General features: G+C 39.7%; 2 long non-coding RNA genes across 3 annotated transcripts; one reads left to right on the forward strand and one right to left on the reverse strand.

Annotated features, from left to right (window-relative positions):
- Positions 1 to 1651: 1651 nt before the first annotated feature.
- On the forward strand, positions 1652 to 4976 carry LOC133707754 (uncharacterized). 2 transcript variants are annotated; one of them, XR_009845264.1, is made up of 4 exons: positions 1652 to 2133; positions 2646 to 2691; positions 3491 to 4657; positions 4759 to 4976. It is a non-coding gene; the product is annotated as an uncharacterized LOC133707754 (long non-coding RNA). The 2 variants fall into 2 exon arrangements; XR_009845263.1 differs by having other exon boundaries at positions 1659 to 2133; positions 3491 to 4976.
- A 2311-nt stretch (positions 4977 to 7287) lies between these two features.
- On the reverse strand, positions 7288 to 8252 carry LOC133712259 (uncharacterized). The gene is made up of 2 exons (XR_009847251.1): positions 7671 to 8252; positions 7288 to 7595 (listed from the first exon to the last, which is right to left on the reverse strand). It is a non-coding gene; the product is annotated as an uncharacterized LOC133712259 (long non-coding RNA).
- Positions 8253 to 8835: the final 583 nt, after the last annotated feature.

The following is an 8835-nucleotide window of genomic DNA, read 5'->3' on the forward strand; positions in this document are numbered from 1 at the left end:
AGCCCACGCTAGCCTCACCTGCTGCCGCATACGCTCCCCTGTGCATTCTCCCGACCAGCCTTCGGCCAGCATCGGCCAAGTACTGGCCCCCGTCCAACAAGCACCGGCCACACCTCAGCCACGTACCAGCAGCACTCGGCCAAGCTTCCAGTAGCCTTCAGCCAAGCTTGCAGCAGTCCTCCAACTCCGAATTGCAGCCTCAAATGGACTCCAAAGTTCAAGTTTTCAAGGTTTCAAGCTCCGATCAAACAAGTAAGTATTTAAGATTAAAGTTCTAGCTTTCCGTACTTTAAATTCGTCTTCTTATTCTTCGGAGACTTGCAAGCTCCCTTCTTTCTACATCCCACATTTCTGTAACGTGGGTTCGATTCTTTAAAAGCGAAATCGTGGGGATTCACGCTATATACGAACTAAGAGCGTTTGTAATTTTCGGACTAAGAGTGTCCGTAAGCATCGAATTTGACCATATATAAACATCATTATTTCGGTCTAATCTAAATATTCTTGGAAATCGATTTCTTAGTAGCATAGCTCGGAAATCTTATTATTATTAGTTGTCGTGGAAGGTTTGACTCCGAAACTAATCTATTTCTCCTTCTTATTTTCAAGATGTCGAATGATCAACAAATGCTCGACTTTCCTAAGCTTGATTCAACAGGCAAGAGTTACGTACCATAGTTGGGTAACAGATGTTGAGAACCATCTAACTGGCAAGGGGATCTTACCCATAATCTAGGAGCCGAATCTGGATCTCATATTTGAGCGTACGGCTACTAGAAATGCCATGGGCCTCATCTTGATGCGATGACACATGGATGAATCACTCAGAATGGAGTACATGTCGATCAAGGACTCAAGAGAACTATGGGTGGCGCTACAAGAGCGCTTTGGCAACGTCCAAGATTCCCTCCTCCCTGACTTAAAGGTTCAATGGAACAATCTGCGCTTCGCCGACTTCAAGTCCATCTCTGAATACGATTCAGAAGCTCTACGCCTCAAATCTATGTTGAGGTTCTGTGGAACAGTCATCACGGACTAAGAGCTAATTGAGAAGACTCTCTCCACCTTCTCCGTCTCAGCACTTTTGGTATCAAAGCAATAAAGAGGTGAAGTCAATGTTGGGCGGATCACGAGGTTTCATCAGCTAATCAAAGTTATGTCTGTAGCTGAGCGACATGTCAACATACTCATGAAGAACTATAATTCAAGGCCCGTTGGAACTAAAAGTGTTCACGAGGCGAATTATAACGCACCCAAAGGAGGGCGCAAGGAGCGAAACCCTAAAAGTAAGGTACAAAACGGACGCGTGGGTCTATACAACCGCCCTACAAAGGAAGGCAACCGTCAAACTGAAGGACAGACACGTGGCAACACATGGCAACGTGGGAGAGGAGGCTGTGGGGCCCCAAGACGTGGTGGAGACACCCAAAGCCGTGGTAATGGCACCAATTCTTCTACGGGACGCCAACCAAGTGCAAACAATGCACCTCAATTAAAGGGAGGCAATCACAATGACATGTGTCATAGATGTGGATCAAGTGAGCATTGATTCAAGCAATGCAATGCAAGCAACAAGTTAGCTGCACAATACAAGGCATATAGGGACTTGAGGGAGCAAGAAGCCTATCTTGCGGCCACTACAAAAAAGAATTGCAATGGCTACACATGGATAGCGTCGGCACTGATTTGCCGTCGCCAATGGTGCAATATTTGCTTAGGTAAAACATGCAGTGGCCAAAATTGCTTCGGCAAAAGATGTCGTCGCCAATGATCCAGTATTTGTTTTGGTAAAACGTCCCGTCGCCCAAAATTGCTTCAGCAATATAAGGCCGTGGTAGTAATTACGACTGCCTGTGGTTTCCGTCACCATATTCTCTTTTACTTTGCATTAAGCACCAGCCCTAGACATCATATTTGACAAGGAAAAAAAATAGACATCGAACCAGCCAACCACTTTAAGCACAAGTCTTCTCTCTATCTCTTTTTCAATCTCGCCATCGACACCGGTACTCTTGAAAAGTTGCCATCGCCACCACCAGGATCTCTCTCACTGTCGCCGCTGGTCTCAGGATGTAATCTCCACCATCATCACTTTGTGGTCAATTTGAGATATGAATATTTTTTGACTCAGTGGTAAGTCTCCGACGAGATTTGATATCTAATCTTGATAGTTGTTCACATTGTGAAGATTATAATTTATTGATTTTGTTTCATGAGATAAATTGGCGAAGCCCTGGCTACCTCCTTCCACTTTTTCTGCAATTGTTCTTTTGTTTTGAAATGTTAGGGCTTTTACTGCAAAGAAATGTATATTTGTGTCTTCTGTGAAATTGGAAACGATTTCAGACAAATCAATTAGTTTTGTTTTAGTTTCTACTGAATTACTGATAATAGTTGTGGGTACCCAATTCAGTAATCATGAAAAGTTTGAAGCTTTTGTGAGACTGGTTCATGATATTACGGTTTGTGTTTTGAATTGGAGTTTGAGGAGGTTGGAATGAAAAAGATCTATGATTTTGATTTTTGCAAAAGCCAAAGTTTGTTTTGGTAAGTAAGCTTTGAGATTTGATTTTGTCGTGGGATTTGAGAATTGGGGATTTTTTGAGATTTTGAATTTTTTGGGTGCTTCATTGATTTTGTTGCAGGACCATATAGAGGAAGCTGAGAAATCATTTGTTATGCGAAGCTAAGGTATGCACCAACAAATGAGTCTCAAGCTGTATCTCTTTTTTATTTTGATTCATGTGTCAGTTTGTCTCTTTAATGAAATTGGATAAACAAGCCAATTTCATTTGTTAGGATCGTTGCTATTGTTATTATTATCCATTAATAAACGTTCTTTCAAATAGAGAAAGGATTAGAATTGTGTATGTGAACTTAATTAGGGTAATATGTATGAATATGGTTGTGGTGCTAGACCATTCCACATGGGATGTACTGTAAAATGCAAGAACAAATGTTTGGCATTACCTTGAAATTCCAGTTATGTTCATTGAAAGAATCTTGCTTTTGATGATAACAACCCCAAACGAGTTACATTGTAATTTGCTTTGATTATTTTCATCGAAACAATCTTGCTTTCGATTCAGAGTTTTTTAGAAAACTCACGCAGGGGCTCCTTATTTATTGTGGCTAATTGAGTTCTGTTTCTGTCTTTATATGTCCAAGGACTACTCTCTTTTATTTACAATGCAAAAACTACTGTAAAGTACACACAATGCATGATTATGTTCTGGTCTCCGTTGAACTTGCCTCTGGTTTTCTTTTTTTAGTATTTGTTTTGAATTAGATTGAGTAATAAAACTTGGTCCGTTGGAACCAATAGTTGTGTTACGTAGTCTCTTCCACAAAGGGTCAGTCTCCTATTTCATTCATGGTTTTGTATCTGTGCATCAAAATGTGATCTCTTAATCTATTTTTTGAATCTCATTTATTATGCTCCTACAGCTCTGTTTGGTTATTAAATGATGACTTTGCTTTTTCTTTAAAGGTTGCATGATGAAAATGAAGGGTGTTTGGTATATTCACAGAGAAAGTATCTTTGGCTGCACCACCACAGGTCTCTCCCTTTTCTTTTCCTACCCTCCCTCTGCCTCAAAATCTCATTGTACTCAAAACTATCAATTTAATGTCACTATCCACTGCATTTCTCACAGTTCTAGTTTCTAATGAAACTAAAAATGACTCTGAAATTTGTAAGAATGATCTGTTATCAGGCTGTGTTCACCTTAGTGTGCATCTCGGTGACAGTATTAGGTGTTTATCAGTTGATGGTAAGAATCATGAAGATTTGGATATTTATAGTAACACTGAGGAGAAGTCTAGGCATTCACTTTAAAGCAAATACTTATAAAAAGAAGGAAAAAAGAAAAGAAAAGAAAAGGTTGTGCTAAAATAAACAAAAATAACTGTGACAGTAAAGGCTTTCATAGTTTAAAGGTTCACCAATCATCATCCAAAATGTCATACCACTGTACTTGATTATTGTGCAGTGGAGGGAGGGATTGTGCTTGATGAGAGATTTGGTTCAGTGATTTAGTGACTGGGTCTAAACTTGATTTCAACTAGTTGATAAAAAAGTAGTACGTGTTTCTTAGTTTTCTCTTTGATTTCTACCCTTCCATTTCATTATCAGTCGGCCTTCTTGGTGGTTTTTCTTTTAGGTTTTCTATCTGATAAAAGAAAATCAGAACTGATGTCTTGTGATGCTTATGCTTGAGCCTTGTTCTATACTGATATTTTGTAAGGAGCCATTCTTCTATGGACATGATAACTACGATCAGCACGTGAAACTAGCAAAGGTATGTATGCTGTTCACGAATCTGTCTTGTATATTTGCCTTTATTTATCTTATATGATCAATCTACTGCCTCTGTCCTGTTCAATTTCTTCCTGTGCCATTACTCTCCTCCTTTATTTATCTTATATGATCAATCTACTGCCTCTGTCCTGTTCAATTTCTTCCTGTGCCATTACTCTCCTAGCAGCAATCAGTAGTTTAGTTGATTTCCTGTGAGTGGAATACTTTATCAGAGGCCTTAGTTGATTTCTGAAGGCATAATAATAAGACCAGCTAGTGAACAACTCACACTTGCTGAATGCTGACTCAAAAATTTAAAAAGTAACTAAGAGTTCAAGTGAAATATTGAATTTACAGGTATGAACAATATCTATGTCATGTACATCTCCCATTGATTTTCTAGCTTTTCTTTTTTTTTCTTTAATGAATGCTTGAAGATTTCTGACTTTCTTTTATAGGAGGCTTGTAACTGCAACAACACTAGAGTAATTGGTACGTGAAGTACGTAGATCGAAGAAGATTCCTGCAAAGTTTATCTTGAAGTAGAGGAAAATAACTAACTTACAAAACTTAATTATCTTCTAAACTTTGGTAGAAGCTTCATTCCTTTTGTAACATTCATGAGGAAAATTAAAATGTAACATTTCCTTTTATATTAGCTTCATTCCTTTTTGTATAGCTTTTATCCATAAAAAAAAAAAAAAAAAAAAAATTGGCATGTAATTGCTTCATTCCTTTTTGTATAGCTTTTATCCAACAATAGCTTTTAGGGTAGTTCTAGTTGGACCTCCAAATTTGCTATTTGGACCTCTCATACTTAGTACACCTCTAATTTACTTTTTAGAATACTTGAAAAGTTAAGTAGACCTCCTTATTTTTACCAAAACACCATTCAACATGAGATACAACAATTTGTCACTCTACTTTTTCTCTCTATCTTCAACCATGAGAAGAATAATGAATCAAAATCACATGATATTTCTCTCTTATGAGTAGGTCTCTGTGGTGACCCGAGAGAGGGGTCCCACAGTGCTACGACCCCGAGCCAATGAGAAACCGACATGTCACGAATGACATCCCGATAACTCATCAACCCAAAATCGCAAGGCCTTTTGGGTTTAGATTGTTGGTTTACAAAACATTTTCTTGGACAAATCATTCTAGCAACCGAATAACATATTTTCAAAAGCGGAATTTAAAGTGAGTTAAAGGATTTGGGCTTACAATTGGAGCCCAATTTGGAAATAACAAATCACTGAGTAAATACAAGTATGAGAGACGCGCCCCAGGGTTACGGGTCTCCCGGAATTTTGTAAATAAGCGAGTAGAAAACAAATAATTAAATAAAAAGTAAATAAATAAGTTAATTCAAAATCCAATAAGGGACCAAAACCTTCTTTTAATAAATTAAGTCAGAGAAATGCGCCAAGCCGGCCCATGTGCCTCCTCTGTACGCTCCCCGACCACATACTCGGAACCTACGAACCTGCACACTGTTGTAGGGGTGAGCTTTCGTCCTCGCATGCCCAGTAAGGGCCGACCCAACCATGCTAGGTTTGAAAATATTTACTACATAATATTGTGCACATTTATCAAAAATACTTTAAAAGAGGCAACCACAAACATTTGTTCTCTTTTATAAAACATATGCAACATGCTTCACACAACTTGGAGCTCCGAGATACTTACCTGCCGGCTAAACTAAAATAAATCGGTGACCGACCCGGTTCGTCATCCTTTGAGAACCGGCTATGACTGGTTCACTGTCGGTACTCACCCTTCCTCGACAAACATAGGAGCACAGCCCCCTCCGGAGGTTCACGGTTATCGACACCGTGGGATCCCTATGACTACAAGTAGCGAAATTGTCAATTTCCTGGCCCTGAGTCTCCTATGACTACAAGTAGGATCCCTGTGACTACAAATAGCGAAAGTATCCATTTCCTGGCCCTGAGTCTCCTATGACTACTAGTGGGATCCCTGTGACTACAAGTAGCGAAAGTGTCCATTTCCTGGCCCTGAGTCTCCTATGACTGGTTCACTGTCGGTACTCACCCTTCCTCGACAAACATAGGAGCATAGCCCCCTCCGGAGGTTCACGGTTATCGACACCGTGGGATCCCTGGGAATCAACGCGTCTAGGTCTCATTCACTTTCAGGTTACAAGTACAAACATACAATGGGTACAGTACCTCAACATGCAAGTCTAGCCTCGGTTTTCGCATTCAGTAATTATCAGTTATGAAAACACAAGTATCACGAGGCATCGACTAATGAACAACTAAAAACGTACTTGCAGACAACATACTATTATACTAGAGCATTCCACATATATTGAAAAGCCTCTAACAAGGAAGGGACAGCTCACCCTACCTGGATGTGGAGTGCTCGTCCACATTCGGGTTCGTTCCCAACTTTCGATCATTTGTCCAAATCCAAATGCACACGCTCGAGTCTTTTAACAAAAACTAAATCCGATAAGTACTCAATTCATAATTCATTTGCTCAATTTCTTTATGAGTCACCAATTTATTCTGAATCGATATTTAATGGTAACCATTCCCGAACAATTCACTTAACGTAGTAAGCTCATTCGAGAGATGGTGAACACACTTCTTTCCATGTTAAAATTTCGGTCAACCGGTTTGACCTCATTTTATTTAGCTTTTAAACCTTAAGCAAGTAAATAATAATTACCATTCCCGAATGATTTCGCCTTTCAAACTCCTTTCGGGATATGGTGATTAAACTTATTTTCTTAATGTATTCCAAGTCAACCGATTTGACCCTTTTTACTTAATCATTAAATACTAGCAAATTAATAGTAATTACCATTCCCGAATGATCACATTCTTACGATAACTTCGGGATATGGCGATACTAGAATACTCCGATTTTTAACCTTATTACATGAACGTTAATCCAATATCCTAATTTAGCTCAAACAAATAAAATCCACCATTTTCATTACCCATTTCCACTCAACATTGATAGTTACTCATGCTCAACATTTTCTTTCACAACAACAATTTAACTTGCAATTTACAACTTCTTTAAAGAGCTCACTGATTTAGTCATTCACCTTATAACAATGACATTTCCAACATAACCGATCACTCGAATACCACAACCAAATTTATATCACACATACTCAATAAAACCATAACTTTGATCAGTACAAACAGTACACGGCCAAACAGATTCCAAAATACACAGTCCCTTACCATTCTTCTTTTCCCCAACCAGAGGCTAATTCTAGTTGTTGCAGTCCACCACTATCAACCCATTCGGACCTCTACCAGAAAAACAATACTATCAATATTCAACACCCAGCCAATTTCACATCCAGAATAGAGTTCGAGGTGCTTACCCTTTTCTTGACATCAATCGAATTGACCCAACAGTTTCTCTCTTCTCCAAAACTTTCCAGAATGCAGAAATCCACCAAATCCTCACATAATCCAAATATACGACAGAATTATGATCTTTAATCCAATTCAAGACAGAAGCCTTAACCAAGATGAACTTGACGAAAATCCATCTTACCAGACGAAAGGAAATGACCTGGTGGCGCTAACTGCGGCGCCGGGTAGCTCACACAGCATTGTCCGGCGTCGGCGGGCGAAGAGGTTTTTTGGGTTTTGTTCCCCTCTACTTGCTGAGTAGATTGATGGTGGCGGAAGGGTGAGAAAATCGTCGGAAATCGGTGAGGGTCGAGGAACAGTGGTGCGCAGTCTTGGGTTGTCGCGTGCGAAGGACGACGGTGGTGCATGGCCGTGATTTTGGTCGGGTTTGGGTTGGAATTGGGTTCTGGTTGAGTTGGCGGGGGCGGTGTCGTGAAGCGGTAGCCGGAAATGGGATTTTCCGGTGGTTGCAGAGGGAAGGAGAGAGAGAGAGAGCGAGAGGTCGTGGAGAGAGAGAGGTGCGGTCGAGAGGAGAGAGGGAGAGAATGGGAGTCTAGGGTTTTCCCTTTGTTAACTTTCTATTTATACATATGTCCGTGAAATATCCATTTTGCCCTTGCGACGAATTACAAAACTCCTTTAGCTAATTGCTTTCGGTTTTGGGCTCGTAACATTTTCTTTTATTCGTTTTTCTTCGGAAACTTCCTAAGTTACTTATCGACTTCGTCCTAGGCCCAAAACTCAATTTCGTAAAAATTAAAAATCCAAAACTTCACTACAACTCAATTTGCCTTCCTTTCAAATTTTCTTCGGCGATCTTTTGCTTCAATGAACTTTAGTAACCTTCTAGGCCCAAATGAAAGAATTTCGGCCCAAACTTAAATCATATGGCCCAATAGGTGATCTCGACACCAAAACAATCTCCGAAATCGATTTCTTCACTTAAATCACCTTGCGAGAATCTTTTTGGCGAAAAATTACATTCTAAAAATTAAACAAAATTTTCGGGGGCTCACACTCCACCCCCGTTAAAATAAATTTTGCCCTCGAAATTTGCCCAATGCATGAATGAGAGATGTTACTTCTTTTCACCTCAGACTCGAGTGTGCACAAGACATAGTTTTACCTTTC

Source organism: Rosa rugosa, chromosome 5 (assembly GCF_958449725.1).
Source record: "Rosa rugosa chromosome 5, drRosRugo1.1, whole genome shotgun sequence".
Lineage (NCBI taxonomy): Eukaryota > Viridiplantae > Streptophyta > Magnoliopsida > Rosales > Rosaceae > Rosa > Rosa rugosa.